This window comes from Indicator indicator, chromosome 13 (genome assembly GCF_027791375.1).
Source record: "Indicator indicator isolate 239-I01 chromosome 13, UM_Iind_1.1, whole genome shotgun sequence".
NCBI lineage: Eukaryota > Metazoa > Chordata > Aves > Piciformes > Indicatoridae > Indicator > Indicator indicator.
Genome location: NC_072022.1, coordinates 18065095 through 18090618, shown reverse-complemented (window position 1 = coordinate 18090618; position 25524 = coordinate 18065095).

The following is a 25524-nucleotide window of genomic DNA, read 5'->3' as shown; positions in this document are numbered from 1 at the left end:
GTTGCGTTCACCAAGGTAATGCAACGACCGTGCCTCGGCTGCTGTGTGCTTAATTAGCTCTTTTCGTCAGTTAGAAACTGTTTTCTGAAAGAGCTCAAGTGTGGTTAGTAAGAGATACACTGTGTTTGGAGTGTGTCCCCCAGTCTTAAGTCAGTGAAACTCTCACTGGAAAACTCAGCAAGGTTGTAACGGGTCTTCAGTTTAAACCGCTGCTGTGTTCTGTCTCTGGCAGCGCAGTACTGCAGGGATGGAGTTCACTTTTTGCTACTCCAATACAAGCAGTAAATTCCAGCTCCAAAGAGTGCACAGATCCAGATGCTGGATGCAGAGTGGAGAAGAGCCAGAGACTGAAATCAAGCAGACTTTGTCCAAGTACACTTCTCTTCCTCAAGTCTAAAGTAATGAGCATTTTGATTGAATTGGGTCCTGAAAAATTAGGAGGGAAGACTGTGGGCTTTCCTTTTGCACTGCACTTCCCTCTGCAAACATTCATTTCACCAGCTGGATCTGTGCAAGATTGGATGTTAGGAAGAAGTTCTTCACCATGAGGGTGGTGAGACACTGGAACAGGTTGCCCAGGGAGGTGGTAGAAGCCTCATCCCTGGAGGTTTTTAAGGCCAGGCTGGATGTGGCTCTGGGCAACCTGCTCGAGTGTGAGGTGTCCCTGCCCATTGCAAGGGGGTTGGAGATAGGTGATCCTTGAGGTCCCTTCCAACCCTAACAATTCTTTGATTCTAAGAAGGTCACCAAGCAGTAGCCACAGAAAATGCTGCTGCTAGTGTGGGGAGGTGAAGGACCCAATGGTCTCTCTCTCAGATACTGAGAAGAGTTATCTGCTATCTTTCTGATGTCCATGGTGCTTTCGTCCTATATCTAAACTTTTTTTTTTTTAAGAAAATGCTAAACAGCATTTTCTTAAAAATAATTTCTAGTCCATAGTAAATTCAAGGCATTTAGATTGCTCAGTACCTACATGATCTATAAGCTGCAGAGAAATGTATTACTATTGATAGTAAAGGGCTCTTCTCTTCTGAGGCAGACAGGCTAGAAAGTTGTGAATAGTGCTCATGTACAGCAGTCCACATGCTCTCCTGGGTAACTAGCATTCACCAATGGAAGATGTAGGCATTGATGTGTTACAGGGACATTGAGCCTCTGAGATAGAGAGTTTTATGCAGGAGCTGGTACACTTGCATTTGAAGGCTCGGGGCATGAGGAACATTTATGAAGCATGAGAATATTGCTACTGACATAATGGGGCCAAAATTCACTTTGATCCTCTCTGCAGACCTTTGAACCTGAGCCATATGTTATGAAAAAAAAGCCAGTTTCCAAACCAGAGGTTTGGTGGTGACCTATTCCTGAAACTGTCACAAAGTTTGCTGGTTAATAGTTTTGTGTGCAAGAGGAGGAGCCGGTTGTGTTGGTACACTAAATTGAGTTGAAAATGCTGTGAGAGTAGAGTTTCTGGAAAAAAACCAAGCAAACAAACAAACAAAAAAAAACCAACAACAAAGCAAGAACAAAACCCAACAACCAAACCCCAAACCAACTAGGTCTCTGGAGGTTATGCCACAGTGCTGAAGGACAGGACTGATGTCTGTCAAACTTGAGGGAGGTGATGCTCCCTATCTACCCAACTCTCTTGAGACCACACCTGGAGTACTGTGTTCAGCTCTGGGATCCCCAGCAGGTCCAGAGGAGAGCTACAAAAATGATCAGGGGGATGGAGCACTTGCCCTGTGATGCAGGCTGAGAGATCTGAGGTTGTTCCACCTGGAGAAGAATCCAGGGAAACCTTATTGTGGCCTTTCAGTACCTAAAGCAGACCTGTAGGAAAGATGTGGGAAGGAACTCTTTATCAGGAAATGTTCTGATAGGATGAGGAGTAATTGTTTTAAACTGAAAAGGAGTGGGATTAGATATTAGGAAGACATTATTTACTGTGAGAGTGATGAGACACTGGAATGGATTACCCAGAGAATTTGTGGATGTTCCCTCCTTGGCAGTGCTCAAGGCCAGGTTGGATTGGGCTTTGAGGAACCTGGGCTAGTGGAAGATATCCCTGCCCATGGCAAGGAGGGTTGGAGCTAGGTAATCTTTAAGGTCCCTTTCAACCCCAACCATGACTCTATGATGAAGGAATCAAGAGAACTAAAGAGTATGAATTTAGACTTTTCCAAAGTACAGTTTGATGCACTGCAGGGAGCTAGGGGAAAGAGGCTACAGTGGTTGCTTTTATTCCATCCCAATCTACTCACTTGATTCTTCACCTCATCTCTCTTGAGAAACTGCTAGCTGTAAGGCAGGGAACCTCCCAGCAAAAGTGAGATTCCTGATGTGACTTTTCTCCTCCACTCTGAGCATCAGTGTGGGAGTTGTTCCCCAACAAAGGACTTGCTGTGGTGCCTGCTAGACTAGCCACACTGCAATCTCGGGGAGCATGAACCTCAACTTCTTCACCTGCTCTTGCCACAGCCTCTTCCATGAGTTATATGCAAAGTGCATTTGTGAGCACGAGCACAGGCAGCCAGTGAAAAATAATTTAATAGGGTTATTTTATGCATCCTGACCCCAGCATGTTTCTGCTTATCCTAAGAGACAGCTGGTATTGGTAAATTATGACTTGGACTAACCACATCTAGTTTAGTGTCTGCAGGAGCACTTGAGGCTCTTCAGCACTCGTACATGTAAGGAACTCCTGCATAGGGTGGCTAGGAAAGATGAATGGAGTGAGCCTTATCCTTCCCTATATCCCTAATGTGCTGGAGAGAACAAGAGTGACTCAGTGGAGTGGCTACTGACTGCACCTTCTCTGCAATACTTATTGGCTGCTTGCTTTCCTTCCTCCTCTTTCCCTGGTTAATATTTAGGCTGTAGGGGAGATGATTAACATTTTCAAAGGCATGTGGACCCAATGGGGGCATAAGGAATTTTGGGTGAAGGACAGTCTTCATGGAGCAGTGCAAAGTTTTAGGGAGGCTGAACAGGCACTCACACTGTTGGGCTCATGTTCCAGTATCAGTATAACTTATCCAGGCCATTTCCAGTTGGTTGTATTATGAACACTGTCATGAGTTTTGTTAAGCATCATCAAAGCTCTTTGTTTCTCAGTGGGAGATTAATGGAAATTGAGTTCCTAAGGACTGGGCTCCCCACAGGGTCAGGGCTTAGCACACTCCTCACTCTCCTGTCCTTTGGGAATGAGCCTCATCCCCAAAGCTGGGACAGTTGAGAGTGGTGTCCTGGTGATTAGGAATTTGATTGTACACCTACTGACTGAGTATTGATGGGTGAACTTGGAAAGGCCTGGCTATCTTGCATCAGGGAAGTACTCAGTGTTTAGCAAATGATGAATACTTTCGGTGTTCCTATGAAGAATGTTAAATTTAAAAGGCTTTCTTGCTGGCTTTGTGTTTTCTTCTTCTGATACCCTTGTGAAGAGGGGAAGAAGAGCTGTGTGTGCTGTACAAGGTTCGATTCAGTGTTGGTAGGGCTGAGTCACATGCCTGTTCTGACCGACGCCATCACACCCATGAGACACACAACATGTTATTGCTCAGTGGCTTAGCAACATCTACCATAGCCTGTCTTCTGCAAGCTTCTCACCTTTGCTTTCCCTTTCAAGGCCTGTATTTAGCAAACAGAATTTGCAGTGCCATGGTTACCAGCAAGCAGAGCTTTGGACCTTTGAGCTATTTGCCAGTGTCTTGGGTGATATCATCAGCTTATAATACTGTAGGACCTTTTGCAAATTCAGCTTTTCACAGAATTGGAGCTGGTAGAGGTGAATTGAATCTTGAAGGAGCTCTCAAGATTGTCTCATTTGATCTCTCATTGCAATGACAGCTGAAGCCTTCATGTGCTGAAACTCAAGAGAGAATCAGGGAATTTATGCTTAAGATTTCTGTACCATCTGCCAGCCCTGACCAGTGAACTATAACATCCAATACATGTGCTTTGAGCCAATGAACATTCAGGCATTTATATGGAAGTGAAGCACTTCCAAGAGGAGAAGTCCAGGACTCCACAAAGCCAACTAAGCCATGTCCATATAGCCTAAGGATTTGTGTGGTCTCTGGCTATGCCCATTTATGGCTTGGAATAAGTCTGAAAACAGGACAAGTAATTCTGCTTGCCCCAGGTGCTTTCCCAGACCATCCTGATACTCTCTTGATACTTAATAGCTGCAAATTCCATGAATGTGTTCGGTTACCTCTTCCACTCATGTAAGCATTTAGTGACCTAACTGATCTTTCCTTGAGCTGACCTGGGCTTCCAGCACTGCACGTAATCATGCTGCCATTTTGCAGCAGGAGCTTGCTTGCCTTTTCCTTATTATACCTCCTCCTGTAGCTACCAGAAATACCACTTTGGATGTTGGAAACTCACCCAACTCAAGGAAAGTTTCATAGCAGCTGGATTTTAAATGTGTGTTACACTTGAAGTGTGCTAATAATCTGTAAACCAGAAAATCTTACAGAGAAATCCTGCTCTGTTCTTGCCCCAGCAAAGCGCTCCAGTGCTCCACTGAGGTTCTGTTTGCTTTTCCATGGCAGAAGCCAGAGATGACTGAGTAGAGCTGTGCTCAATGCTGTGGAGCAACCACTGTTTAGAGCATGAAAAAGAGGAACCCAGGGCTTTCATGTGAATGAGATGGGATAAATGCAGGCCAGTATCTATCTGAAGGGTTTACTTATATGTCTGTGACAGAAGAGGTCTTCATATATGACGTGGGATTGTAAAGCACATCTGTGTGTGCTTTCTGCACAGATAAATGTTTGGTAAATTTAAGCCTGCCCAGCCAGACTGTGAGCCCCACCATAACAGTTTGTGCATATGGGACAGATATGTGTGGTTTTCTGCACTGATTTTACCTATGTGTTGGGGTATTCAGGACCAGACCTTTGTTTTAAAGGTGAATTGGAAGACTTGGAGTCCTGTGACAGCCTCTGCAGAGCAAAAAGATTTTCTCCTCCTAGACATGCCAACTCCTGTGCCCTCAGGCCCTGCCACTAGGGCTTAGAGACTACCTTTTGTAGCTGCATTGCCATGGTCAGTACCTTAAATCAATCACTCTGAGGAGCACTGAAGGAGATGGCTGCATCCTGCAGGAGTTGGTGCTGGATAGCCTCATCATGGACGAGGGGGTATGGCAATACAGGACCACAACAGCCTATACAAGAAATGTGGAGAAATAAGTTACCCAAATCCCTTTTCCAAGTCTCTCTACCTTCAGGGGTCCAGCAGCTGCTTGCTTTGACTGATGGATGGCAGCATTGCCCAGGCACCTCCACATACCCTCCTCTCCTTCCCTCTCATCTTTCACACTGTGCTGTCATTCCCTCTACTCCCTGGACGACCCTTTGCAGAAGCAGCCGTGGTGAAAAAGTTAATGAAGATACATACAGTTCCTCAGGGCACTCAAAGGTTTTGTGGCTCCTGGAGGCTTCAGTGTCCACCCTCACTTGTTTGGGGTTTTTTACAAGCTTAATAAAGGGTCTGGAAAACTGATTAGCAGAAAAGTACTCTGATGTGCTTGGCACAAAACTGGCAGAGGAGCATGGCAGTCATGTTTCCTGCTGCATGGCTCTTCCAGCTGCCCCTCAGTGGCAATGTGTTTTCCTGCAGGTGAGTAGTACGATTAACAGATTTTTTTTTTTATGTGCTGTGCTTGCAGCTTGTCATCCTCTCTGCTGCTGTGAAGATGCAAGGAGAGATCATCTGCATGGCTTTCAAGTGACTTGGTCAAAGGTACTGTGGTTGGTAACACTGGGAGCCCTCACCGTGTCAGAGAGCAAGCCACAACGTCCCTAATGCATGCTACTACTCTTGCTCTGCAGGTCTAGATGTGTTTATTACATAGAGGCTGTGGATCTCCTTTCCTCTCACTCAGCAGACAGTTTTTCTGGAAGGCTACAGGCTGCTGTGGCTGACAAAAGGAAATGTCTTCACATACACTGGAGACATCAAGTAGTTTCTCCTTCCTGCCTGTGCTTTTGGGAAAGCAATAACTGCTATTTGTGTCTCCTTTGACACACATCAGAGGAGGAGGTTTTGATGAACTTTCTTGTGTTTCTGTACATCTTGTTTTTATCTCCAAGGCTACCTACCTTTTTCCTTATTTTGGGCAAGAAAAAGGTTATTTTTTTTTTTTTTTCTAAAGTAGTGGTGAGTTCTTTCCCTGCTGGTGAAGAAATCAAGCTAACTGCTTGGCAGACGGTTTTTAAGAAATTTGCAGCTAGTATTCCATCACAGCAAAGGAGTAACATCTGCCTCTCAGGAGTTCACAAAGTACATGACATGGAGAGAAAAAAAAGAATAGTATGGTCTTCTGTAGTCCCAGAAGAGTCCCAGGAGAGTAGCATCACTGGAGATCAGAGCTGCAGTTGCCTCAAGCACAGAATTCAAAGATGCCACTGCCTACCTGCTGTTCTGGAGGGAAGATTCAAGAAGTCTGTCTTGTGCACATTCTCTTTTTCAATCTGATAGAGAGGACAAAGGAGGGGACGGAGAAGATCTTGCTTTTTGCTTACACATTTTGCTTTAAGACCATCAAGCAGAAGGACCTGGACAGGCTCAATGGGTGGGCAGAGGCCAATGGGATGAAATTCAACAAGGCTAAGTGCAGGGTTCTACACTTTGGCCACAACAACCCCATGCAGTGCTACAGGCTGGGGACAGGGTGGCTGGAGAGCAGCCAGAGAGGGACCTGGGGGTGATGGTTGATAGTAGGCTGAACATGGGCCAGCAGTGTGCCCAGGTGGCCAGGAGAGCCAATGGCATCCTGGCCTGTATCAGGAATAGTTTGGCCAGCAGGACAAGGGAGGTTATTCTTCCCCTGTACTCAGCACTGGTCGGGCCACACCTTGAGTACTGTGTCCAGTTCTGGGCTCCTCAATTCAAGAGAGATCTTTATTTCTTTATTTCTTTATTTCAAGAAGGCTGGAAGAGACCTCAAAGATCATCGAGTCCAACCTGTCACCCTACACCTCATGACTATCTAAACCATGGCACCAAGTGCCACGTCCAATCCCCTCTTGAACACCTCCAGGGATGGTGACTCCACCACCTCCCTGGGCAGCACATTCCAATGGCCAACCACTCTCTCTGTGAAGAACTTTCTCCCCACCTCCAGCCTAAACCTCCCCTGGCGCAGCTTGAGGCTGTGTCCTCTTGTTCTGGTGCTGGTTGCCTGGGAGAAGAGACCAAACCCCTCCTGGCTACAACCTCCCTTCAGGTAGTTGTAGACAGCAATGAGGTCACCCCTGAGCCTCCTCTTCTCCAGGCTAAACAGTCCCAGCTCCCTCAGCCTCTCCTCATAGGGCTTGTGCTCAAGGCCTCTCCCCAGCCTCGTTGCCCTTCTCTGGACATGCTCCAGCAATTCAACATCCTTCCTAAACTGAGGGGCCCAGAACTGGACACAGTACTCAAGGTGTGGCCTAACCAGTGCTGTGTACAGGGGGACAATGACCTCCCTGCTCCTGCTGGCCACACTATTCCTGATGCAGGCCAGGATGCCATTGGCTCTTTTGGCCACCTGGGCACACTGCTGGCTCATGTTCAGGCAGCTGTCAACCAGTACCCCCAGGTCCCTTTCTGCCTGGCTGCTCTCCAGCCACTCTGACCCCAGCCTGTAGCTCTGCATGGGGTTGTTGTGGCCAAAGTGGAGCACCTGGCACTTGGATTTGTTGAATGCCATCCTGTTGGACTCTGCCCATCTGTCCAGCCTGTCAAGGTCCCTCTGCAGAGCCCTTCTACCTTCTAACAGATCAACACCTGCTCCCAGCTTGGTGTCATCTGCAAATTTACTGATGATGGACTCAATCCCCTCATCCAGATCATCAATAAAGACATTGAACAGGATGGGGCCCAGCACTGATCCCTGGGGGACACCACTAGTGACAGGCTGCCAGCTGGATGTGGCACCATTCACCACCACTCTCTGGGCTCGGCCCTCCAGCCAGTTCCTAACCCAGCGCAGAGTGCTGCTGTCCAAGTCACAAGCTGCCAGCTTGGCCAGGAGTTTGCTGTGGGGACAGTGTCAAAGGCCTTGCTGAAGTCCAGGTAGACTACATCCACAGCCTTTCCCACGTCCACCAGGCTGGTCACCTGATCATAGAAGGAGATCAGGTTGGTGAGGCAGGACCTGCCCTTCCTAAATCCATGTTGGCTGGGCCTGATTCCTTGGCCATCCTTCAGGTGCGCAGTGATTGCCCCCAAGACAATCTGCTCCATGATTTTCCCTGGCACTGAGGTCAGGCTGACAGGCCTGTAGTTCCCAGGTTCTACTGCTGAGGTACTGGAACGTGTCCAGAGAAGGGCAATGAAGCTGGTGAGGGGCCTGGAACACAAACCCTATGAGGAGAGGCTGAGGGAGCTGGGATTGTTTAGCCTGGAGAAGAGGAGGCTCAGGGGAGACCTCATTGCTGCCTACAACTACCTGAAGAGAGGTTGTAGGCAGGTGGGGGTTGGTCTCTTCTCCCAGGCAAGCAGCAGCAGAAGGAGGGGACACAGTCTCAAGTTGTGCCAGGGGAGGTATAGGCTGGATATTAGGAGGAAGCTCTTCACAGAGAGGGTGATTGCCCATTGGAATGGGCTGCCCAGGGAGGTGGTGGAGTCACCATCGCTGGAGACCTTCAAGAGAAGACTGGATGAGGCACTTAGTGCCATAGTCTAGTTGATTGCTTAGGGCTGGGTGATAGGTTGGACTGGATGATCTTGGAGGTCTCTTCCAACCTGGTTGATTCCGTGAATCTGGCACGAAGGCTTTCTCTTCTTCATGCAGAAGTCTTTGCTGTCTGCCTCTTCTCCCTGCTGGCTGGTTGTGGCCAGCCATTGCTTCTCTTGCACCTTAATTGAGTTCATAAGCAGTTACTTTTTAAACTCTACTTATTTAGTGCCTGGCATAGTCCAAGTTTCTGTAACATCTAATCACCAAAGTCTAGCTACCAAGTTTGCATTATATATGTAAATTTTTTTTTTTTTTTGATCCCCTCTGAGATAAGAAAGAGCTGTGATCTTTGGATGAAGGTCCAGTATTTCCATGAATCGCTCAGTCATCTGGATCTGCTTGGGAGGAATTCTCCATGTATTGCTTAGGCTATTTAGAGGATATATTGTCCTGCTGTGACACTCAGTCAGTCAGTGTGATTAGGACCTGTTTCCACAGACCTTGGCTCTTTCCATCCCAAGAGCAGTCAGAACTGTGCTGAGGAAAAGGGAGCCTTCGAATAGAAAAGTGACTCTCATAAAACTTCTCCTTTTGTCTCTGAAATGCAGTGCAGCCATCAGTTTTCACCTCAACAGATAGAATTTATGAGCAAATTTTGTCCTTAGATGTGAGGTCATGTTGTACAAACAGATAGTTTTACAAATTTGTTTGCATGAAATTATTCAGCCCGAGTTTGTTGGCCGCGTACCCACCCTCCTGGTTATTCAGATGCTTTTCACCACAATGATTGTTCTGACTAGTCATCAGCTGCTGGGAGGAGTGTCTCAGCAGTCACCTGCCTGAAGAGCACAGTTTTTTTTCTCCCCAGCTTAGCTGAAGCCCACAACATCTTTGTCATGACCACATGGACGCTTTCTGGATGAATGTGCTTGGCTGAAGAGTGTTTGTGACCTTCCTTGTTTTTCTCTAAGGACTTCTCAAATGAAAAGAAACACTACTCCTTCCCACCCCCCTCTTCTTCTTGTAAGGAAAAACGTTCTCCATTCTACATGAAGAGAAGCAAAGTACACTTGAAGCAGAATTGTCCCATGAAATTCAGTGTTACCACAGATCATAGAATGACTTCAGTTAGATGCAGGTATTTAAGCACCTCAGGCTTCACAGGAACACCCAGAGGAGCCAACCAAGACCTTTGTTGTTCTGCAATACCAGGGGTTTGTCAGTTAGATTTTTAGAAGAGGTGAGATGGAGTCTGGAAGACAGCCCAGTTCTGAGATACTACTTAGTCCATATTGTTCTCTGTAACTACAGTATTTTACAAACAAAAAGGTAAGAGTTTGTGAGTTTGATGCCTCTGGGAAATTGTCTATGCTTTGCAGCATTGCATTTCTTTGATCAAAATCATGAAGGATTGGCTCAGCTTGGATTAACAACGACCCATGAGCCTGGCTCACAGTGCTGCATTTTAGACATTAGGCATGAAACCATGTGGCTGAGTTACAGAGAGACAAAGGCATCTAACTGAAAAAGATTCTCAATGCACAGTTGTCAGGAGATGTCTAGTCAATTGCTTTTCATATTTTCAGGACCTTTCCTTACCCAAGTTGTGTGAGTGATCTGTGCTCTTTTCCAACTTTACTTTTCCCACAGCATTGACTGTTGGTTTTCTTTCTTCCCAAATCCATCCTGTTTTACAAGCCACACTACTTTACAGATTTTTTTTTTATTCAAGAGATCAGTTTCTCACTTACTGTGTGAGATGCAGCTCCCTGACAAAGCAAGAAACGTTTTTTATCCAGTTCAATACTTTATCTAATACCAGCAGGAAGAAGAGAAGGAAAAGAGAAACATAAGAATAAACTATGCTATACCTACATGTACAAACTACACAGTACACAAGGGTTGTGCCTCACACTGAATTAAATGCTGGGTGGTATTTCTTACAAAGCTCACCTGCTCCAATGAAATTCAGATGCTAGCACCTTTCATCTTCATGCCCTTGAGACAGGGACCTGCTTAAAGCAAAGCATGTGGCCACATTTTATTGACTTCAGTTGGCCAGCTTGTGCATCAGCCAGTGTGTGCTTACATACTGTGAGGTCAAGCCTGCCTTTTTTTGTGCCAGGAAGGGCATAGGCACTGTTCACATTAGAGCAGCTCAACAATATCTATTGCCATATGATAACAATGCATACATGGACACCTACTGTGCAGCAAATTACATTTAACGTGTGAGGAAAGAGAGTCAAGCTTCATCTGCCTCAGGCAAAGACCTGGACATAATCACTTGCACCACATCAGATGGTGTGCAATAGCTCATTAAGCAATAGCAACATCATCATGCAGCAGAGCCTCACGTCCTGAGCAGTGTGGGAGGAAGACGGGAAGTAGACCATCTCGTTTCCTGGCATCCCTGTGTGGTTGTGTCACCAGGGTAGCTGAACATTTAATCTTGAAGGTATTTTTCCTCAAAAGTTTTAATTCCATCTCAAAACTAACATACATGCCCCCCGTTTGAGAAGAAACCTGTTTCACAGCAGTGAGCTGAGCTCAGGTCTCCCAGAGAGACGACAAATGTTCTCCAAACACCAGGACCCCTATCCAGAAAGCTAAATGCTGTCATGCTGCCCTTGGCAATGCTGACCTGCACTGTGTTTTGAATGTAGCATCCTCTCAAGGAGAGGCAGAACTCCACCTGTGATCTTGTGTGCCCTTTGTGCTGGGCTCACAGCATGGGATATTTTTGTAAATTATCTAATAACCAAACTGAGAAGATAGTCTTTCTAGGGTTACCACTGAAGGCAGGATGTGATTCCAGAGCATGGTATCCAAGCATCTTTGCTTACTATGGGAGGGTGATTGGCTGCAATGTTTTCCCTGTGTACCCAATGAGAAGGGCTGCAAGGCTTGAGTTAGCAGTATCTCGGTGATATGAGCCTCCATAGGGTTTATGTCATGCCTATATTTCAGAAGTTACAGAATGTGAAAGATATTATTACCTAAGAAGCATGTTGCAGAGCCAGCTCCTCTGGCCTAACGACACCTTCTTTTTAAAGGTTTCTGTGTAATGCAAATTTAAAGTAAGTGTTGTGGGGTGGCTCTTTATTAGAAGTAAAATGAATTCCCCTTGCCCCATTACATGGAGAATAGGAAGGTTGTGGGGCAGTGAACTGAACTCATGAGGAGGTCTGAGATCTGCTTTGTGAGAGCTCAATGTTACTGAGGACTGGTCTTTTGTTGATAATTGCACTCGTGACCTCCCTTCTGTAATTAAAGCAGAACAGAAGTTATTCCAGGACATTTAATGTCATATTCACACACCTGTTAGCTAAACATCCTTTTCATATATAGTGGTGCTGGAAGTCAGATTTTTTGCAATGACTGAGAGCCAGGCAAAATGTTTGCCCCTGCTGGGTTTTTTTTAATGAAAAATTGTAGCTTCTTTGGTTTGGGATACTCAGTTCTGCTGAAGTATTTTCCTTATTTTTATATATGCAAAATTAATAAAGTTGGAGTAGATCTAAATAAGGACTTTAAAGCTGGGAATTTGACTAAAAGACCATTTCATCTAACAATTTTCTTCTTACTTTATACTGCAGAGTTTCAGCTTTTGTATTCTTTTCAGCATTCTCTTGCTGGTTAACCAGAACATTTCAATCAGTAGCAAAGTATTTGCTTTCCATATGTGCTGTTCAAGGGAAGCAGCATGCTTCTGTCAGCATCCCAGCACAGCAGAAATCTCTTATTTTGCTTATCAAAATTGTCACTGACCCAAATGCAATGGTCTTAGTAGTTCTGGGCCTTGGGCTGAGGAAGGGCTGCTGCCCTCTCCTGGAAAGAATGACAGGTCTCTGGTTCCACCTGAGAGCACCAGTTCCTCAATCTGGGATGAAGCCCTCAAGCATGGCTGGAGCATGTAGAATTAAGGTATGTAGCATGATGAATGTGGTCCTACGAGTGGGTTTGCAAGCAGAAAATTGCAACCAAACATGGAGCTGTGCACCAAAAACTAAGACCAGCTCTAATAGCATAGCAACTCTATCCCAACTTTATGTTACAAAAACCTATTATTGCCTATTAATGGGCTAGTTCTCATTGATACCAAAGCCTTAGGAAGTCAGTGAAATGAATTACCATATCATCTCTTCATTAAAAAACGGGCTGCTGCAAAGGATGACCCCCAGAAAAGTACAGCAGAGAATTCAGTGAGGGCGAAGTTCTCAATCATGGCTCTGAATTAGCAGAAATTTTGTCTGTGTGAAGGAGGCAAGGCAAATGAGCTGACAGGATCATGTGAACACTTGCTCCTACAGCTCCAAAGTTTTAAAGGTAGGATACCAGAGAGGTCAGGTCAGAAGCTAAGATGCAAAGTTAGGGCACTATGAAGGACTCATCTGAAGTTCATGTAGAAAACTGCTCTGCTTTTTGAGAGAGAGGAGCATACACAGATGCCTGTCCTTTGTAGGGATAGGCTCATCCTTTTGCAGGAGATGTGAAACCTCTCTGGATGCTCAAGGTGCCTTATCTGGCTTTGGAAAAGTAAAGGTGCTAAAACTTATTTTTTTTTCAAAGAACAGAAAATGGGGAGATATTTGACTTGGTCCATTCTCAGACCTAATGCTCTCTGCAGGTCTTTTCTTTCTGATGTTTTTTTTCTGGGCCTTTTCTTCTCCCCACACCATCTGTAAGAATGGTTGGACTATATCCCATCTAAGTGCCTGACTTTCTGTGCCTGACAGGCAATCCTACTTCTCCCTCTTCCCAAGAGTCGTCAGGCCCAAGGGGATGGAAGCAGGAGCGACTGCAGGATTACAGGACCTGGAAGGTCCTGCAAGGGTCAGTAGGTGTTGATCTAAGGCTTGTGAAGTTTTGTAAGTTTTGAGGAACAGAACAGTAGAAGCCCAAAGTGTGTTTCTGCTTTCTCTCTCCCAGCTTCATTTACTTGCTCATTAAATTCAGAAGCATGCAGCTACACCCATAGAAAATTACTGCATTTCGTAACCCTTAATTGATTTGCGTATTTATGGGGAAACTGGTATTTCGGGACTACCCAACTGGGCCAGCACCAGCACTTTTTCATCAGCCTCTGTCTGCTGGGTTGTTGCAGAGGGGCCCTGATATGTGTCTGCCTGGCACAGACCCTGCAGCTCCAGGGGCTGAATCCTTCAGTGCAGGTCACTAATACTGAAAGCAGGAGAGCTCCTATTTGTAGATGGGGCAGATAGTCTCTGCAGCCTGCACTACTCTGTTTGCTTGGCTGGGTGTTGGTATCCCAGCAAAGGCTTTGAAACACATCAGTGTGCTGAATGCTATTCACCATGCTCCTTTTCTATACACATAGCAAAGGTAGATACACTGTTGGTGTGGATGAGTACAGATGTACTTCAGCCTACAGTTACTGACATGGGTACAGTTGGTCCCCACATTGCTTCTCTCACTCTCCTGGGAATTCCAGCCATTGTAAATTCAGGGATGCAGTAGATGTTTGTGTGAACTGGGAAGGAGTTGAGGGTCCTCCCTACTCCCTATCTGTCTCAAGGGTATAGTTCCTGAAAATCCAGCCTCAGACTTTGCTTTGATGGCCACAGCTGTGGTGGCAGTGCCTGGCAAGAAAATGCTGCTTCACTTGCTCTGTTGACCTCAGTTTTAACTTTTGTTTCTAAATTCTGAGGCTACTCTGAGGCTAGAATGCCTTGCAGATGAAACAATGGTCATGAGGACTAATCAGTCAGTGCTCTTTCTGTATCTAATGTTCCTACTTTTGGAGTTGGTTATACTGACCCTACTGGTGTGAAAGGTGTTGCATTAGTCTTGGATGTAACAAGAATCTTGCCCTGGATAAATAATGATTGAGCTACCAAGACTATCCCAGGAGTAGCACCATCTGACCCATAGCACTTGTATGATCTAAATCACAGCTGAGAGTCAGCTCCAGCCCCACCTGAGGAGTTTGCAGCCACTCAAAGGTTGTGATGGGCTCTTGACCCACTGAAGCCCTCTTCAAGCCAGGTGGCCCCAGGGAGAACAAAATCACACTGTCCTCTGCAGATATGGAAGATATGACCAGTGTGGGGACTTGCTAATGGGATGTATGGAATTTCTTGGTGAAGATGCAGCCAGTGTGGGCAAGCATAAGGTGTGTTGTGTGGTAACAGTGTAATGGTGGCAGGTCAGGCCATGGTTTCTGCTATCAGCTTTGGGAGCTAATGTCCAGCCCTGCTGCACCATTGACAGGTAAATAACCAGAGCAGACAGGAGGCTCACAGCAGACAGGAGCTGAGACTGTGGGACCCAGTGGTAAGCAGAATTAGCTGCAGCCCAGAGGCACCTGAGGTCATTCAGTGGCAGCTGAGATCTACTGAGGCTTCAAACTAGGCTGGTTCACAGCAAACTAAGGATACTGCATGACCATTGCCTGACCTGCTCCTCTTCTTAAACCAAGAACGTGATTACTTATTAAATTTTCTATGTCTAGTAGGTAACACCACTCTCCAGGAGCTAGAGCTGGGGTAAGGATTCCTTGTGGCAGGTCATTGCATAAAGAGTGTTCATCTGTAAAGGACCCTGTCCATGCAAAACTGTGAGGCAAACAGCAGCAAACTGGAGCTATCACCTGGGGATATGCTCACAAATGCAAACCTAACAAAACAGACCAGAAAGGAGCAAGAGATTGTTTTCTTGAAAACATTCCCAACACTTCAGTCTTCATTATTTTTTGTTCTTTTTCTCTTTCATCTTGTTCTTCTCAATATTTCTGTTTCTTCCCCTGCTTTTTGAATGCAGAGTCTTGCACATTTGACCAAGCATTTCTGAAAGCTCCAGTCTGAAATCAGACACATTGTATAAGAGTCTGATTTACTCTATCTGGGCCATGGTCCTCAGAGGGGCCACAACTATTGAGGCCACTGATAAAGGAGCTAGGTCTCACTGTCTTATATCTGGCCCTGTGTCTGGAGCTTATTGCTTCACTAGAAGCCATCACACCCTCTCCCTCAAGAAAAATTACCTCAGGCCAAGCCACCATCTCCATGTTATTGCCTGCTAATTGCAGGACATCCTGGGGAAGATGGTGGCATTTGCACCTTTGATCCCAATGCTGCAAGGTTGGATTCTCTGCTGCAGGCTCCAAGAGTGTAGGTGTTTGCTTTAGGCTACAATGACATGAGAAATACCTCAGTGAGGCGAGGCGTGGGTGTATTGGGGCGTGACTCAGAGGAAGTCAATGTACAGGGATTTGTTTTGTGTGCAAGAGATCTATTCACTGTAGTTACCAGCATGGGTGTAATTAAATTTTCTTTTTTTTTTTTTTCATTTTATTATTTTGATTATTAATCATGGCTTAAGAATGGCTGAGCCAATGGAGATTTCATGTGCAATTTCAACAAGTCCAGGATTTATAATGCCAAGGGTTGGCTTGAGGGAGCCAGGTAACTTGATGACAGTTCAGTAGATTCTGATGAGGAACCAGCACAAATCAGAGAGGCTGGTAGACTTAAGGCAGGGTATCTTCTTTAGAAAGAGTGAATAGTGAAGGACATATTTAAAACTGGACTTGGAGACGTCTTGCCAAGGCAAGAGAGAGTCAGTAAGTACATGGCAAGGTGCAAAGAAAATCAAGTTTCTGGGTTTAACTAGTTCAGAGTTTCTTGGCTTTGGAGCTGAACCTCCTTTTCTCTTATTTGCTTTATTTGGCAATAGTTGAGATTAGCTACAGCTCTTACACAGAATAAGGATTGCTCTGGGGTTATTGGAGTTTACAGTGCCTTTAGCCTGGACTTCAGATGACCAGTGTCAGCCTGTCTGCAGCAGACAAGCCTGCATGGAGCTAAAGCTTGCCACAGCTTGGGGCCTTATTCTGGTTCTGCTCATGTGCCAACAGAGTTGCTGTGGTGTGTGTGAAACAAATCTAGGAGAGTTGAAAGCAGGAGGACTGTGTGGCACTGCTGTAAGAAAGCTCTTTGTCACCACCCTGCTGTGTCCTGCAGTGACAATGGCACAATTTATGCCAAAACAACTCAGCAGGAAGGTTGCAATTCCTATAAATGTTAACTTGAGAGAAATATAAATTCAAAGCAAATGACAATTCATTTTCCAGGAAGAGGTGGATTGAAATGAGAGGCACATGAATCATACTGCCTACATTTGACTTCTGCCTCAATTTGAGGCTAAAATCAATACATTGGGAGGTGAGTCAAGGGAAGCAGCTGGGGCATCTCGTGCTAATCAAACCCAGAAAAGATTCCTACAAACTCTGCAAGCCTGTGATATTCAGACAGAGAGGCTCAGAGTGTTTGTTTCTAGAGGGCAATGACTGGATTCCTCTGTTTTCCTCCCATATTGCCTTGTTTCTATTTCTAATGAGAAGGACCTTTTAGCAAGGGTGTCCACCTTCCCAGTGAACAGTTAACTCCAGGCCCAAATATGCAGCCAACCTATTCAAGTGGCTAACAGAGCAGAGCATTTCTGTACCTTGGGAAACTCTAAGATATGTTTGCTTTCATCCTAAGAGGGAGAGTTAGTGTCAAGATATTCAGGAAATAATGAAGGTGGGTTTTTTTTTTTTTGCATCCACAAGACATTGACCTGGAAATATTGACTACAATTTTGTAATATATTTGATTGAAATGAAATGTTTTTCTGTATCCACAGGTATTAAATATTCTGGAGCAGTTCTTAAACTCTGTTCTAAAAATAAGAATTTTTAGGTTACTTAACATTTTAAATTCAAATTACACTTAAGCCAAGACAGACAAGAAAAAGAGAGAAGAAAGGAGGACCAGGTGGTTTTGTCATGGTAGTGCATAAAATAGGGATCTGTCAACTGGGGATAGGAGTCAGTAAGTAAGTGCAGGCTAGAAAAATGCTCTTTCAGGATGTCACTTCTGCCCAGAAGCAAAGTGACTGTTTTTTCACAGCAGTGCCTGGAAACTTAAAGCTTGTGGTGTTCCATTAGCACAGAAGTATCTATGATGCCCTCAGCAATCCTGACAATAGAAAGTTGTTATGTGCAGAGCCTGCTTGGGTGCCTCTGCACTTACACATCTCTGTATCTATTGCATTTTGGGGGATGACAGTTTCATTGCAGCCTGAATGGTTGTAAGTCTCCTCCTAGAGAATCAGTTAATCTTGTTTTCCATTTCCAACATTTTTTTCTAATGAGGTGCCAGCATTTTTGTTTCTGAAAGAGTCTCCGTCACTGCTGGTGTTGGATTTATTCCCGTGGAGGTATTCTCAGCCTGCAACACACAAAAGGAAGAAATGGCAGAACCTTCTTATCAAGGTCAGAAAAGGGAAAGAGATGAAAAGAGACCAATGGTGAATCACAGAATTATTGGGGCTGGAAAAGACCTCTGACAACATCAAGTCCAGGCTATGACCTAACACCACAATATCAGCTAAACCATGCCACCAAGTGCCACATCCAACCTTTTCTTCAAGACCTCCAGTGACGGTGACTCCACCACCTCCCTGGGCAGTCCATTCCAGTGCCTAATTAGCCTTTCTGTGAGGGAGTGCTTCCCAATATCTAACCTAAACCTCCCCTGGCACAGCTTCATACCATGCCCTCTTGTCCTGTCACTAGTTGCCTGGGAGTGTTAAGCTCAATGAAGATCAGGAAAACTTCTAAGCCCTTTCTTGTAGTTTGTCAAATTCCTGGTTGACTTTTCCACAACTCATTCCTTGTACCTTATAAATAATACTTAAGTCAACACAGACAATTGTGGCTACTGGTAAAACCCACATAGAATAGCTAGACACAATGGACATGACTTATTCCACCATTTGGTTTTATTTTGGAGTGGGCAAAAAACTTTTGAAAAGAAGTGAGTAATGTTTTTCCTCTGTCCATTTTGGCTTTTCTCTGCTCAACAACATCTCCTTTTTGTATGTAGTAGTGCTCCTAACATTTTTGTTGCTTATTTCTTTGTTTCTTTATTTATTTCCTGCTTTGCTTTCTTGGTTTAGGATTGTCTCCCTGTGACAACTGCTAGCACCACAGGGCTAGAACCTGGTAAAAGACAAAGCAAAACCACCATGCCTTTGGGGAAATGAGTCTGCTACCTTGCCAAGAAACATGTTTGACAGGTTTATGAGCCAAGCTGGAGTTGGAGTTCTGTGAGCCCTTCTGCCCTGCTTGAAAGATGTCAGGTAGGAACCTCAGCAAACCTAATATCTTGAGAAGCATCTCCAGGGTTGGACAAACTGGTTTGAGTATAATAAATTGCAGCTTAGACTGAACTTTTGCCCATTTCTTTTTGTGCCTGAATTTTGTCTTCTTGCACTTCACAAACCTAAGCCTGGAACATGCCTATCCTTAGAGCTGAACCTTCACAGACACTATGAAAGGTATTACTATTATCTTAAAATCTTTCTCTGCATGCCTGCATCTCTACCCTCCCTTGAGGTTAATTATTTGAACATCAGCCAGTATTTACTCCATGAACACTAATACCAGACTGGTGTGGGCTTCAGGCCTCCATTGCTGCCCACAGGACCACAAACCAGTGTGCCCCTTTGGCTTTGCCAAGAGTGTGTTAGGAAGCAGGGGCTGTGTGGATGCATGTGGTTAGCCTAAGCAGCCACTTGTCATTGTTGGAGAGACTGTGTGGTTTTAATGAGGAAAGGGATGGAATAGTCTTCCATTGAGTTGACTCAGAACAAATAAAGCAAGGGGCTGAGTGGAGAGGGGGAGGGGTTTCTTTTTGCCCTGGTGGCAATCTTGACAATCTTTGCAAAGAACAGATCCAGAGCATGACAAAGAAATCTTTGTAGAGATACATTTTCAAAACTACCATTTTCAGTTGTATTAGCCACAACTCATTGCTGAAAGGGTTACCAGATGCTCACTCAGCCCTCATCCCAGCTGCTCTAGGACTAATTATAATTAGCCTGATTTTAAAAAGGGACATCTGGTCTTTTAGGAGAGCCTTTCTGAGAGCTGCTTCCCCAAAAGTAACTTTAAGTTAAACCATCATGTGCTATGGGGAGTATAGGATGGCTCCATTGTATATGGAGCTATGTCCAAGGAAAAGACTGCCTTGGAAAGCAGCTGAAGGAGGACTTCTGGGATAGATGTAGAAGGAAGAGCTACAGGAGACAGAGCAATGGGAGAAGGCATATAAAAGAGAAGAAGCTTCAGGCAGGACAATGTGAGGCATTTTCTGTCCTAGCATCTTCTGACTTTTATCTTCCTTGGGGGAAAGAGGTGAGTGATGAAGAGGTGAGTGATGAAATCCGGCATGGGGGTCTGTTTTCTCAGCAAGCCACAATGAGCAGGACAATATTAAGACTTGGTTTAAGTCAAATTGAGGATTTGGGTTTAAAGTGGCTCAAAATCTGGACCATTCCAGTTCCGTTATCTGGCAACTTCAGCTGAATCTGTATGTTCTTTTTGCCTCTGCCAAAGGGGATAGAGGTATTGCTTCCAGTAGCTCAAGTCCATAACATCAACAGCTGTTCTGAGCACAAAAATCCTTGAGATAGCTAAGTAATGGTTCTCTGACCTTAAGCTCAGCTCAAAAGATGCTTCTGAGGCTCCTCATGTAGCTGCTGCCCTGTTGCAAATCATCTTAAAGCAAAGAACCTTCTGTTTATATTTTTACTTGCAATTGGCAGGGGTTGGCAGGTTATCTGAATACTCTATCTCTATCTATATTTGCCTACTTCTAGATCTGTTGACAGTATAAGAGTGTCAATATTCTTTTCCTTGTAAGGTGATATAAGCAGCTGCCTACTTGTTGACTCAACTGAGGATTACTAATTTCAATAGCTAGTTAACAAATCAGCCTACACTCCAGGTAGAAGTGCAGTGCTTGCTACTTCTGAAAGGGTCCTGGGAAGCTAACTGTGATCAGTCACTTGGAGCTCAGGGCTAAGCCAGGGTGGAGTGCAATGATGCTCCCTCTGGGCAGGTGATTCACCTGCCCAAATAGATAAGCTGGGCTGGGGAGAAGGGACACCCTATGGGATGTGTTATTTCAGGACATTTCTTCTTCCAGAAGAGGAAGAAATTTACTTCCCGAAATTTACTTTGCGTTTAAATTGTGGCAGGTAACTGCTGAATTTCCTTTCCTCCTCTTGTCATGACCTTATGAAACTTATTCAGCAAAGTGGGATCCCTTTACACAGAGAAAATGGTGCTAGGGCTGCCTGTAGTGAAGGTGTTTGCAGGGGGCTTGCCAGCCCAAATCCCACCTGAGTCATAACTGATTTTTTGCTCCGTGTCAGCTGCAGAGTGCATTTAAGAAATAGATTGGTTCCATCTGGTGTTGAGCTCTGCCTTGCTCCAAGAGAAGAGAAATTGACACTGAATGATCCCAATGTATACAAGACCTCTACCTTCTCAGTAGTGCCTCTACTCTGATTTTTATTTTTAGTCATCTTTGAGATACCAGGAAATGGCTCTTTAGAAATCTATCTACTCTGTTGCCCTTTGTTTTATAAAGCTCTTGAGTTGGTTGTGAGAATGTAGCACAGGCTGTCTGTGTTTATCTGGTTCTGCTCTGTTTTCTATTTGTTCTGCAATTAGCTTGTGAAACACTGTGTACACTTCTAGGCATGATTACTATTTTTTTTCCAGTGTTGCTCACCCCTTTCTTTCACACACATCTGTTTACAGTTCATTTTTTTTCCCTAATGGAAATAATGTTTCACAAAGGTTTGGGGTTGAGAGAAGGGAGGAGCTGCCTGTGTGCTCTCCTTGTTGCATTGGACATGAATGATGATCAGGTTCTGCTGGAGTAAATTTACTTATGTTTCCATGTAACAATAGCAAAGAAAATAATTTTTGTCTTTTTGTTTGTTTGGGTTTTTTTACAATTCTGTCATGTGCATGGATAAAATGAGCTCACAATCTAAGTAAAAGATGTGGTGGTGTGGGGAAATGTCCTTCTTGGTAGGTTGTGCATGTGTCCACATGGCTCTCTTGATGAACAGTATGGTATACCATGGCTCCAGTTTAATGAAGGTTCTTGTCATCTTCCATTGGAAATACCCCAAACTTATCAAACCTATTCTTATTCTCTGTCAGTGCTGAGGGGCATCCACTGTGCCTACAGAGTTCTAATTTCAGCCTCCACTTACACCAGTAACTGAAAAGCAGCTGGTAGTACTGCAGGACCAAAGCCATAGTTCAGTTAATGGTACCAGTACAGCATCAAACCTCCTGTCTGCCTTGCTGTTTCACAGCATATTCTTACATCATCTAGATGAACAAGACAGAGGGAGAGGGAACAGAAATAGTTCCCACTTTTCTGGCAAGCAAGCTATTGCCCAGACACTTTTCAGCACACTCTTTCAGACATCTGAGGGTGTGTGATGAATATTTAGCCATCGCAGTAAGTGTAAGAGCATCTTCCCCTCTCTCTTCTTCTGGGCTGAGGAAAGTCATGGTCTTTGAAGAGTGAAGATTCTGGGGCCCTCTAGGTCTGTTCAGAGACAAGAACCAGCACCTCCTGCTGACTTGTCCAAGGGCTATTTTGAGCACTGAAGACTTTAATAGTTTGGACCTGTAATTTCTCTTTCAATATTTAAAACACTCCGCTAGGCTGGCTGAGGAGAGTGTGCTCCATACCTTCTTGACAAGAGTAAGAATCTCCCTGCTTATCTCACTTGAAATCACCTAATTCACATTCATCATCTGAATTCAATTAAAAATAACCTGCAGCTGTAATTGTTAAAGGCTGTTTTTAACTGAACTCCCTTCATCCCAGAGCATGTGGGATTTTCCCCTGCAGTTTCAAGAGCAGGTGGTCAGTGGGAAATTCCTACAAGCTCTTCAGTGTAGGGTTGCTCTTGGGGGCTAGTCACAGCATATCAGATGTGAGTTTGCATTCATCTCTACAAAACAGGCTGATTATTCTCTCTTCCTCTCCCTTGCTATCAGTACCTGACACAAGCTATGTAAAAACTGAGGGGGGGTGTGTGTGTGTGATGCAGATCTGTCCTTGAGTTTTTGTGGTGCATGCTGATTGTTCTAGCCAGCCAGAGCATCACCTTGAGATTGTCTGCAAATAATTTTGTGCAGCATGCAGCACACTGTCGGGGCAAGATCTGCCACAGAACCATGTTGGTTCATTTTGATCATGTAGGATACAAGTTCCCTGCAACACTCGTGACCAGCACAGTTTATATCATCAGACAATTAGAAGTGAATGAGTTTGGAAAGTGTTTAAGCCTTCATTCGTCATCCTTCTCGTATTGTTAATGGGAAGCTTCCTGTTAAGAACTGGGTGAGGCACTGCCTTGAAGAAATGTTCAAAAGCAGCATGAGAGATTCTTGCTTTTGTTTCTACTATGTGGGAACTATGCAAATTCTGCAGCTCAGACTGAACACTCTGCAAGATCCACTTTTCAGTTGTGGAGACATAACTTACTTTAGGAGATGAGAAGGACCCTGATTTGGCTTGAGTTGTCTTAAGCCTTTTCTGTCCTCTGTCCTTGTTTTCAGGCACTGTGGTAAGATTTCCTATGCTTTATTTATTTATTTATTTTTAATGAGACCTTTTGTGGAAAACTTAAGCTTCAGTGGTTTAACTCTCCTCCTTGACTAATAGCAGGGAAAAATGTTAAAACTTGTAACTCCTTTTACTCAACTTGGCATGTGACTAGCAATAGTTTACCTAGAAAAGAAGAACTGGCAAAACTCTATCTCAATTTCACACAAAGTCTTTGAGTATTGTGGTGAAAATGGCTTTTGATTAAGGCAAAGTCAAAAACCTTGAAATCCTTGTATGTACAATACAAGATGTGAAATCCTTCTTGTCACTGCTGTATAAATGTGAGCTCTGAGTACCTCTTACATTGGCTTTAAAAAAGGGATTGGATCCAAGAGCTCTTAGAGGAAAAGGCTTCTGCTCTGTGCTGGTTTACTTAGCAACATATTCTTTCTCTGACTCACGGCCCAGGACAGAAGTCCATTGTGTGTCTCCCACTCCTCTCAGATAGGAGCCTTCAGTGTGGAGCAATGTTCCCCTCAACCCACTCTGAATTTAAGGTCTGCTTGCTGTACACTAGTTCTTTTTGCAGCTGTAGAAGCTGTATTTCTACTTCTTCTGGAGATTTTAGTATTTTCTTTCCCCTGCCTCCCCTTCCCTTAATGCAACACTAAGAAATGATACTAACTTAAAAAGATACTTGGCATCCAAAATAACACACCCCATCCAAATTTAAACCTCTAAAGCAACTAATCCTACAGACCACTGATTACTGTTTTTCAGTGACAGGGTGGGTGTTCCTGGGCCCCAGGGTACATCTTTGCACTGTGCAATGGCCACAATGTTCAGCTTCTGTTCAGATATGTGTCCCTCCAAAAGCCCAGCTCTCATAAGCAGTTTCATTGCAGTGATGTAGAGGTGGCTGCAATCAGAGCTGCAGCACATCTGTAAAGCACCTTGTGTCACTTTGGGTTTTGCAGAGGTGTCACCAGCTCTTTCCTTGCAGCACGGGCTCTGGGGTATGAGCCCAGAGCTGCTTCCTTCTGCAGTAAAACCACCAGCACCATTTCCCTCTCATGCAAGTGGGAAAGAAAAGTTGGTAAAATGAGTGCATTTCCAGGCTCTCTTCCTTCCCTCCTGGACAGATGGTGAAATGTTTCAATTTTAGCATCAAGCAAGTGGTTTCTATGATTGGCAAATGATGAAGTCAGATTTCCTAGGGCTTTGTCTGGTAGTTAATGCAGGATTTTTGGTTTTGGGGGTTTTGTTTTGCCAGATCCTTCTTTCCCCTGTTGCATTATATTGAGACTGCAATGCAATATGCTTTATAAATCTACATCAGAGAGATGCCCTGCTGTCTGATAAAATAGTGTCCCCCACTGCGACTTCTCCTACATCCAGGTATTATAAATGTTCTCATTAAAAATCTCTTAAATTTGGTGAAAACTGGAACACTTGCAGCCCTTCCTTCAAAGAGCGCATGGCACTTGTGGTTTCTATCTATCTGGCCACCAAAGAGCATAAAATTCATAGGAATGGAGTGTTTTCCTGACCATCTGTCAGCAGTACTAGGAACTGCCCAGTTCCAAAAGTGAGGAGAGTATGGAAGCTGCAGAGGAAGAGTAAGGAAAGCATGCTATCAAAGTCTTCTTTAAAGATTTCTTGCAAAGACAATACAAATTTTTGCTGGCACCTTCATAAGGAGCGAAGGGAACCCATCCTTCAGACACTGTTGCAATGAACCAGACCCCCAAGAAAGGCCCCTTGACACCTCTCTGGAGGCTTCTGTCCATGTGCAAGTGGGAACACATACTCCTTTTTACTAATGCTTGAGAAAAAAATGGCTTTGTTACAGTGGGTCTGTCCCTATAGTGGCTTACATTTCCTGTACAGTGGCTTACATTTCCTGTCCTGTTCCCTATATTCTCACACTCCGAACTAGCACCAATATGTGCATGTGTTATCCACAATGTTTCTGTCCACTGATTCCCAGAAGGTCTTACCAAGCAAGAGCCACAACATCTGGATGCAGTTGGCATTCAGACCTTACCTGAGCTAAGGACTCTCTCCCAGCTACAGACTGCAGCTATCCTTTACCCTTTTCCACCTCCATCTGATGCCCCTTAAGGGATCTGTGTACATTTCCTAGGACTGCTTGAATCCCAAGCTGTAAGGCTTTGCAAAACCATCCAAGGCAGTCCAATAATGTCCATTTACTCTGTGCTGACCACATGGTAACTTCAAATGACTTGAGCATTTCACATTTCTGTGTAATCTCCTTAATGTGGGGGTACTTTGGGAGCTCTCGGATTGCAGAGTTCGGGGTAATTTTAACTTGTTGGAACACTACAAGTGTCCACAGATATGAGCATGGATGTTTGGTGGGATTTGGAGCTGCAGTACTTGCCTGGGAAA